Here is an 8,680-nt window from a genome sequence, read left to right as displayed (position 1 = left end):
ACTGCAGAGTCTTTAGGGACGTCTCGAGGGCAGAGACGTGCACGGGATAAGGTAAACTTTGCCCACTGTACGAAGCAGACGTCTACCAAACAGTGTACCTAGATTTACTGTTGATTTACGTTAGTTTCACCATATGCCGATTATCTTACGGTACTCTTAGTACACATTGTTCTGCATTTACAATGAAATTAACACCCTTAGCTGCTTACAGGCGTTGACGTACGTGAACGGGGACAGATGAAAATGTGTGCCCCGACCGGGACTCGAACCCGGGATCTCCTGCTTACATGGCAGGCGCTCTATTCATCTGAGCCACCGAGGACACAGAGGATAGCGCGACTGCAGGGATTTATCTCTGGCACGCCTCCCGCGAAACCCACATTCTCAACGTATTGTCCCGCACTGCATTCGTAGTGCCCCCGCCCATTATACTCAGTACTCGCGGCGCGTTGCCGATTCCCGTAAAAGTTCGGGCTGTGTTTGTGCATTCGCACAGAAGAAGAAGATGGTCCAGTGGCCGGTGAGCCTCAACTATATACAGGGATGTTACAGGGTGGGTTGTTGTGAGACATAAATGGTAAGAAAGAAATTCGATACGTTGCTCCGTTTCCGAGTTATTTAGCATAGAATTTAGCCAAGCGGGGCGTCGCGCGTTCGCCTTCAAGCGGCCTGCCTGGGGCGGTGTTGCCCAACGAGTGCTTTGACTCGTTAGCTGAAACTTGAATTTACGCGCGCGACGATCTGATTGGCTAACTTCAATGCTAAATAACTCGCAAACGGCACAACGTATCGAATTTCTTTCTTAGCATTTATGTCTTAGTACAACCTGCCCTGTAACATCCCTACAAGCATTTCACACATTTTCCGACCACCCTGTGTATACTAAGATGGTATCTGTTCTTTCGGACATGTCCGAAAAAACAGATACCATCTTAGTATATACATTGTTCTGTGACAAGCAGCAAGAATTGAGAATTTTCGTCAACACACAGTTTAACACTGTATGTTGGATAAGGACTCCGATTCAGAACCTTGACCATCACTTGAGAGGTAAACCCACTGAGCTATCCAGCCTCTTATGGCACACCCTTACAGCTTCAGCTCTGCAATTAGCTCTCTCGTACAATCTAAACAGGCTACAAAGAAGGAGCTTCCACAAAGATTGTGTTAAACAAGGTCAGTCAGGCAACCGTGATACACGACTAGGTTTTCTACCACCAGAACGCACTAGGCAAAAACATCAATGACGCAACACATCAGTCGGCCTTTATGAAAAAGGATTTGTGACACGAACCGATTTCATTGATTTAAATGCAGGGCATTAGACGGTCAACTTCAAAATATTACTGTGGAAACTGTATAAATTCTTCTTCTTCTTGTCCTTTCGCCTTTGTTCCGCATCTACGCAGGTCAGCATAGCTATGAACGGATTTGGCATGTTTAATTTAAGGGGTGACCGGATTCCTTCAGATTGTCACCCCGTTACCTTCTCTCTCCCCCTTCCCCCCCCCCCCCCCCCTTCTCGTGCCCAAAAGGTATGCCTGTGGTGTTGTTCATGTAAATGTGAGCGAAAGTTTTCAGTTTTCGAATCGTGTAATCCGGCTGGATCTGCAAATTGTATAAGTTAGCAAAGTTTTCAGGCTCACTAGTCTGATAAAGCGAACCCATAGGATAGGATATTCTATGTCTGAAACAGAAAAAAAAACGAGAGAGGAAATAAAAAGAAATGGGTGCACCTCCAGGAGGAGTTATTATTGGTCCCTGTGTTATACAACATCTGCAACAACGATATACCGCGACCATAGGACCCACCGGTCTTCATCTATGTCGATGACATGGCTATCACAGATCAAGGGAAAAACATTGGAAGAGGCAGAAGCAAAACTCTCGAAAGCCTCGGAGAACCTCACAATACACTTTGCGCAGAAGAGTCTCTGAAACTGAATCCTAGCAAGATCCAAGTCTGGAGTTTCCATTTCCGCAATAATGAGACTCTCTGAAACTGAATCCTAACAAGATCCATGTCTGCAGTTTCCATCTCCTCAGTAATGAGATCAGGAGAAACCTTAACAACATCAGTTGTGATGGGGGGATTGGGGAAGGGGGGACGCGCCCCTGCAGCATGAAACCTATCCCAAATATCTGGGAGTCAGATTGGATCGTACTCTTTCTTTCAAACAAATAAAAACTTGCAGTGAATGGAAAGACAGAAGAAGCTCAAGAAACTGTCTACTGAGGAAACTACAGGGTACATAAGGGGACCTCAACACGAGGTACTGAAGACGACTGCTATAGCTCTATGTTTATACAGCAAGAAGGCGTCAGCTCACTAACACAAGTGAACGTCGCCCCCCCCCCCCCCCCCACCAAATGAGGCAGCAAGAATTGTTACTGGATGCTTGAAACCTACGCCTTTGATAGCTGTTTACCCCCTCGCGAGGATAGTTCCACCCCAAATTAGAAGAACAAAAGAAGAGTGGAAGATGCAAACAAAAGCCCAAGACAAAAGCTATATAACCACATTACTTTTAAGCTACACTTGAGCTACAGAAAGAGTTTCCTCAAGAGAAGTACCTACTTGACAGTTGCACCTGAGACCAGACTACTAAATTTATAGCAGGAGACAGGAATCATTCCAATTTACGAATCAAAGGAAGAGATTCACAAGCTCACATACCTGATCTAGAGATCACCCAATCGTCTAAGGCCACGAGTCTCTAGATCCGAGCACAACCTAAAGAAAAGGGGATATGGAGCGACGGACTACTGCGAATGTGGGGAAGACTAAACACCTTCTTCTCTGCACTATCTTCGACGAGGCAGTGCATTTGCAAGACTTAGTTTTACCCATGGACAGCACTGAATACAGATATTAGAAGATTCAGTGCATAATGAACACGGAAAGTAAAGTACTGTTAATTATTATAAAAAATTACATTACTTTGACGTTGTTTCGTTTTGGCAGCCGAATCTTGAAGTCGAGTTGGCACAATAATTCGAGGGTCACCTGACCGTCTTCATCAGGTGACATAGAGCTTCTGCTGAGTCTCTTCAAACTGATGCTACTCTAGAACCGACACCTCTATATAGGACATCAGTGCATACACCAAATACCGTGAGTGTTTCCTCCAGTACAAAACATACTAGCAGAGCAGCTGTTGCTGAAAACAAACCAAAAGGGAGGTATCGTTGACTTGACTAATCGTCAAAATCCGCTGCTTGAGAAGTTCGTGTTTTAATGCAGGTCAGCATCGACTTCCACGACCTGCTCAGAGGGTAATCATTGCCCCCAATAAAAAGATTATCAGTTAATCAAGTCTAACCGACATAAAAAAATAATCTTTTCACTCGGTAGAATTTGACAAAAACTTATTGCAATGGTATCACATTTTTGTTTTCCTACACCACCAGCGGCGCTGCTATTAGTAGTAGTAATAGCTATATTCATCCCTAAATCTCTTTTTACAAGGATATAGGACAAGCAAGTATTTACAAATTCAGATCAATTTAGAATAAGCTAATTCGTATACACATATATTTACACACTTCTAGTTAGAGACAATCATTAGATTTACTTCTGGTACACAATGCTTTTTTTACAAGTAACTTATTAAATAATGTAATGCCAACTATTCGCTCATATCTCACTGTCAGTCACTGCACACACTATACACACATTGTTTCATAACACTTCACTCACTACACACACACACACACACACACACACACACACACACACACACACACACACACACTGGTGATCTATGGGCCATTTTCTTTCCCTCAACTTCCCATTTGCTATCCTGAAAAACTGAGTCAGCATCCCTCCATATTGAGTGAGATGTTGAGGTCAGAAAAAGGAACAGGTGTTAGTATTGTGCTATGCATAGCTTGGGGGGGTAAGTATTTCTAGAAAACAAAAAAAGAATGAAGAAACATAATATGAAAGAGTTTTGTGGAATATTGTATATTTTGTAATAATAATAATTATTATTTTTTATTTGTATAACATTTTTTTATCAAACCCCTACTCTGTTTTAGCTAAGTAATCCTTCAATGTATAAAATGCATTGCACAACAGGTAGTTTTTAGCTGCCCTTTTAAATAAGTGTATTTTTGCAGTTTCTTTAATCTATTTTGGTAATGTATTGTACAGGTTTATTCCTTGGTAGAAAATGCTGCTTTGAATTTTATGTTTATTTTTTCTTAGTAAATGTAAGTTGAGTCTATCTCTTGTTGCATGGTCATGGACAGAGCTGTTTGTGCAGTAATTACCAATGTAATTTTTGATGCGTACACTTGACTGGTATATATATTCATATGGAGCAGTTAAAATCCCCAGCGTTTTGAACAGATCTTTACAAGGAGCTCGACTATTATTTTTGCCTATTATTCTTAAGGCTCTTTTCTGGAGTTTGAAAATTGTGTTCATATTCTGTGCATTTGTTCCCCAGTTGAGTGTACATATGAATAATATGTAACTAAAAGACACTGCATGTTATACACCGGTGACAGGATTCTAAGGGCATAACATGCTAATGACATTCTGTTTGCAAGTACCTTTGTGTGTTCACACCACTTCAACTGAGAATCAATATACATTCCTAGAAATTTTGCATTTGTTACACAGTCTATAGAGGTGCCATCTACATTTAATTTAACATTGTCATTTTTCCTCTTCAAACAATTTCATGACATTAGTTTTCTTTATGTTCAGTGTCACTTTATTGCTTATTGACCAGTCATAAACTTTCTTGAGAGTTTCTTTGCTTTCTCAGCAAGAAGTTCTCTTGTTTTCTCAGTGACTACAATACTGCTGTCATCAGGGAAGAGACTTTGTTCACAATGAGTAAGGCTACTGGGAAAGTCATTGATGTATATTAGGAACAGTATTGGCCCTAATATACTACCTTATTAATGTACACTCCTGGAAATTGAAATAAGAACACCGTGAATTCATTGTCCCAGGAAGGGGAAACTTTATTGACACATTCCAGGGGTCAGATACATCACATGATGACACTGACAGAACCACAGGCACATAGACACAGGCAACAGAGCATGCACAATGTCGGCACTAGTACAGTGTATATCCACCTTTCGCAGCAATGCAGGCTGCTATTCTCCCATGGAGACGATCGTAGAGATGCTGGATGTAGTCCTGTGGAATGGCTTGCCATGCCATTTCCACCTGGCGCCTCAGTTGGACCAGCGTTCGTGCTGGACGTGCAGACCGTGTGAGACGACGCTTCATCCAGTCCCAAACATGCTCAATGGGGGACAGATCCGGAGATCTTGCTGGCCAGGGTAGTTGACTTACACCTTCTAGAGCACGTTGGGTGGCACGGGGTACATGCGGACGTGCATTGTCCTGTTGGAACAGCAAGTTCCCTTGCCGGTCTAGGAATGGTAGAACGATGGGTTCGATGACGGTTTGGATGTACCGTGCACTATTCAGTGTCCCCTCGACGATCACCAGTGGTGTACGGCCAGTGTAGGAGATCGCTCCCCACACCATGATGCCGGGTGTTGGCCCTGTGTGCCTCGGTCATATGCAGCCCTGATTGTGGCGCTCACCTGCACGGCGCCAAACACGCATACGACCATCATTGGCACCAAGGCAGAAGCGAGTCTCATCGCTGAAGACGACACGTCTCCATTCGTCCCTCCATTCACGCCTGTCGCGACACCACTGGAGGCAGGCTGCACGATGTTGGGGCGTGAGCGGAAGACGGCCTAACGGTGTGCGGGACCGTAGCCCAGCTTCATGGAGACGGTTGCGAATGGTCCTCGCCGATACCCCAGGAGCAACAGTGTCCCTAATTTGCTGGGAAGTGGCGGTGCGGTCCCCTACGGCACTGCGTAGGATCCTACGGTCTTGGCGTGCATCCGTGCGTCGCTGCGGTCCGGTCCCAGGTCGACGGGCACGTGCACCTTCCGCCGACCACTGGCGACAACATCGATGTACTGTGGAGACCTCACGCCCCACGTGTTGAGCAATTCGGCGGTACGTCCACCCGGCCTCCCGCATGCCCACTATACGCCCTCGCTCAAAGTCCGTCAACTGCACATACGGTTGACGTCCACGCTGTCGCGGCATGCTACCGGTGTTAAAGACTGCGATGGAGCTCCGTATGCCACGGCAAACTGGCTGACACTGACGGCGGCGGTGCACAAATGCTGCGCAGCTAGCGCCATTCGACGGCCAACACCGCGGTTCCTGGTGTGTCCGCTGTGCCGTGCGTGTGATCATTGCTTGTACAGCCCTCTCGCAGTTTCCGGAGCAAGTATGGTGGGTCTGACACACCGGTGTCAATGTGTTCTTTTTTCCATTTCCAGGAGTGTATTTTGGTTCTGATAAGTGTTTTACTTAGTGTTCAGATCTATTTGAAGTATGTAGTATCTGTACTCTTTGTACATTATCTGTTAGGTACGATCGAAACCAGTCATTAGCTACCCCTCTTATTCCTAATGCTTCTAATATATTTAATAGAATTTTGGGGTCGACTGTATCAAACGCCATAGAAAGATCCAAAAATATGCCTGTGTCACATCATCTTTATCAAGAGCATCAAGTACAACTTTTGTGAATTCTACTATGGGAGACTCCGTATTTTTGACACTTTGGAAACCAAACTGTGATTCGCTTAAAAGATTGTATCTATTCACGTAATTCATTAATTTATCATTCATAATTGCTTCTATTATTTTTGAGAATGGTGACAGCAAAGGAATGGGCCGGTAATTTTCTATGTCTTCTGCATTTCCTTTCTTAACCAAAGATACAACTCTTGCCTGTTGTAACTGCTCTGGAAATGTTCCTGATGTGAAGGATTCATTTATTATATTTGTTAAGGGGCCTTGTATAATCCCTATGCATTATTTCAGTACACACCCTGGTACTTCATTTAAGCCCACTGACTTTTTATTTTTAGTTTCTGGACAGTTTTATTGATTTAATTCTCTGTAGTTGGAAGTAACATCGTTGTATTTAGTGCAACATTGTTTACAGGTGTTATATTTGTTTGGGAGAACTTTTGCTGTAACTTCTCTGCAATTCTTGAAAAATGCCCATTTACATAGTTTGCTAAGATATTATCTTTTGCTACGGGGCATTACTTGGTACATGCTCTGGCGTACACTGTACGAACGTATCTCGACAGCCACACGTAAGACTTAATTGACCGCTAGACGTTACTAGAGATGGACCCGCCAGTATGAAACCGGAGAGGAGTATTATGCTGTCACTAGAGAAACAGTAACGGCAGATTGCGTCGGTCAGGAGATTTAGGTGACTTCAGATGTAGACTAGTCACTGATTAGGTCTAACAAATCCATCGGGGATATATGAACGTTTATAAAGCAGCCAGAGTCGACTGATGTTAATGTGATTGTAATGCGGAAACACGAAGGAAACACAAGAGATAAACCAAGAGAAGGTAGACCGCAATCGCTGACAGATAGGAACCGTTTAACATTTCAGAGGTATCTGCCAAAAATTGCTTTAAATCAGCGAATGGAATCACTCGTGAGCTACTAAGTGCAAACAGAAGTCCAGCTAGCACAATATAAGTGAGTAAGGATTTTTAAAAAAATGGGATAAAGAGGTCGAGCAGCTCCTCATAAACACATACATTTCTGTACACAGAGCTTAGCGACGCTTGAGGCGGCATAAAGAGAAATGCCAGTTGGCTGTGGGTAATTGGAAACGGGTGATATGAAGTGATGAATCACGCTATACTCTGTGGAAATCCGATGTAAAGGCCTGGGAAATGCCTGGATAATATCATGCGTAGTGCCAATAGTGAAGTGCAGAGGAAGTGGTGTTGCGGTATGGGGCGTGTTTTTATTGCTTTAGCTGGGGTTCCCTGATTTCGCTCGAGAAAATGCTAAATACGAAACGATATGAACACATTGTACAGTATCGTGTACTTCGTAAAGTAAAGGAAGAGTTCGGAGACGGCGATTGTCTCAGCTTGCCACCGCACCATTTCATAAAGCTTCATCTGTCATGCCATGGTTCGTGTGCCATTACATTCGTGAGATGAACTTGCCTGCCCTGAGTCCTTGTCTGAAACAAATTAAACACCTGTAGCGTAAGTTATAACGTCAACTTCTCTCCAGAACTTAGCGTTCAATATTACTACCTTCACTAGTTTCATCTCTTGTGGTAGTATGGGCTGCCATTCCTCCACAGAAATTCAGGCGTAATGCAAGTGTTCCTAGTAGAGTCATCACAAAAGCGAAGGGTGGATACATCCCATATTAATGTTCACTAATAGGCGGCTGAATACTTCTGATCGGATACTTCCGCAATTATGACAATAGATATTGTATTTCATGGGTACAGCATCTCTTTAATAAGATGATTGGTTATTTCAGTTCCAATTGCTTTGAGACACTGGTAATCTTAATCAGAGAGACACATGTAATGACACATTACGACGCAGAGAGATACAATACTTTAAATTCTGCGCCAAAGATTAAATTGAGGGGAATGTAGGAAATAATCTCTGTACTGTCCAAATCTGATTCACTTTTGTTTCGTACTCCAAGAAGGAGTTACCTTGTGTGTAACAGACTCGTCTATTTTTTTTTTAAGTTTGCTGCAGGCAGCCATATTATCAGTATTAATGATTTGTGCGACGAGCGTAAGAAAAGTCTTATTGTCTCGTGAATA

The 8,680-nt window shown here is 43.4% G+C and overlaps 1 non-coding gene across 1 annotated transcript; it reads right to left on the bottom strand.

Moving 5' to 3' along the window:
- Positions 1 to 248: 248 nt before the first annotated feature.
- Trnat-ugu lies at positions 249 to 322 on the bottom strand. The gene has a single exon. It is a non-coding gene; the product is annotated as a tRNA-Thr (tRNA).
- Positions 323 to 8,680: the final 8,358 nt, after the last annotated feature.

This window comes from Schistocerca piceifrons, chromosome 4 (genome assembly GCF_021461385.2).
Source record: "Schistocerca piceifrons isolate TAMUIC-IGC-003096 chromosome 4, iqSchPice1.1, whole genome shotgun sequence".
In the NCBI taxonomy this organism is placed as follows: Eukaryota; Metazoa; Arthropoda; class Insecta; order Orthoptera; family Acrididae; genus Schistocerca; species Schistocerca piceifrons.
Note: the sequence above shows the minus strand (reverse complement) of the source record. Positions and strands in the feature narration are given on the sequence as shown.